The sequence below is a fragment of the Larimichthys crocea genome, chromosome XII (genome assembly GCF_000972845.2).
Source record: "Larimichthys crocea isolate SSNF chromosome XII, L_crocea_2.0, whole genome shotgun sequence".
Taxonomy (NCBI): Eukaryota; Metazoa; Chordata; class Actinopteri; family Sciaenidae; genus Larimichthys; species Larimichthys crocea.
Window position 1 is genome coordinate 13,759,310 of NC_040022.1, and position 1,818 is coordinate 13,761,127.

Consider the following 1,818-nt stretch of genomic DNA (forward strand, 5'->3'; position numbering starts at 1 on the left):
ATTAGCTGCCTGATAATACTGACTATGGGTGATCAGCATACAATTAGCATAACATTAGCAGAATGACCGGGTGGCAGTGTGAGAGAGACCCAACATGGAAGGGAGCGATGAAGACAGAAACAGTTTGCTCACGTTAAAACACACTCACAGAGCTGACTGTGAGAAAATCACATGCTCATGAAGCTAAATGCTTCTTTTTCTGCCACGCCAGGAATTTGTTCAAAATGATGCAAAAGACACCTTAAATGTCTCGGGTGAGGCCATATAATGCGGGAAAGATTGCGTGTGATTCATACATTATGAAACAAGAAACAACAATACCACTAATGCGGCAAGCATCACAGTTTTCATATGAAGAAATGAATTATTATTTCGTTTTGAATGTGTTTAAAGCTAATCTGCCTATTGAGCTGGTTTGTTTACAGTCTGCTCCTGGGTCTTACCTTGACTCATTTAACCATGTCGTAGCATTTAGAGATTTCTGTACTACACTTTTGGAACTCATAGGCTGTCACCTGACAACAGTTTAGCCTCTTGGGGCCAATGTTTCGAGGCTTTCTGTCTAGCTTTTTTTTTTAAAGGGAATAAAAATCTAAATCATCATAAGATGAGATTTCATTTCAGCCAGTGTATTCCACCGCAACCATTCTCCACAGGGACTCTGTACCTGCTCAAGTGTGACTGGTCAATACGACTTGGACCACAAACTACAACACTTCTGATGCCCATAAATTGGTCCCTTATCCACTGATTTTACATGCAGAAATCTGTAAATTAATGAACAAATGAAGTCAACCAGTAACCAGTGTGTGTTTGCATAGTCTGGTGGTCTATTTACCTGAGCTGGCTGAATAAGACCATCATAATAATACAACTGTTCTGTGTATGATTTCTGTGCTGGTGTTGCTGAAGAGGCACATTTACAATGCAAATGTCATTATCATCATTAGAGCCAGTCATCAATGTAAGCAAGCGGACTAAGACAACAACAACACTTCTCCAATTAGCTGTCATTAAGTCCAGTATCCCCATGCAATCAGCCTCACACACACACACACACACACACACACACACACACACACACACACACACACATATATACATATATGGAACAGCAGGTAATTGTCAAATTTTCAAAGCAGAACCTGGATGACCAATTGGAGTGTGCACATGAGCTCCAGGAGTCAAACGTTAGCCTCACATTTAATTGAAAATGTGTTTCAGAATATGAATCATTAAAGCATAAATCACCGACAAGATGAGGGCCTTAAGGTGGCTTCATTACTTGGTGTCAGGGCCGGCTTGTGAAGAGGGTCACTCCTAAATGAATTTGCGTTAATCAAAACACCACACATCAAACCTGGGATCAGTCCCAGTGGAAAAAGTGTACAGTAGTAGCAACTTAAAAGTTCCCGTTCAAGCTGAACGCCAGCTGAATGGCAGCCGTCTTCCAGCTGACTTCCAGCTGGCTCCCTGCAAAGTCCCGTGACCGGAGTGACCCCCCTCCTTCTCCTGGGCGTGTCTATTTTTTACTGTAACTCCACCCACTCATGTGATTACAGGGTATGACCAGGAGATGGCGCTTCTCTCACAGAACTTATTTACAGTTGTTCTACCTGGAGATGACGTAGCTTACACACCTCGTTAGCATTCTCGTTGCTCAACCTTTTGTTTGCACTTACAGTAACGGGCTTATTGGTCTCCCAGTGTCACAGATCACAGAGCGGAAAATGCAGCTGGTTTGACTACTGCATACTATACAGTAGCCGTATGATTTGAGCGTGTTCATGAATTGAAATTAAATTTAAGGTGTTTATA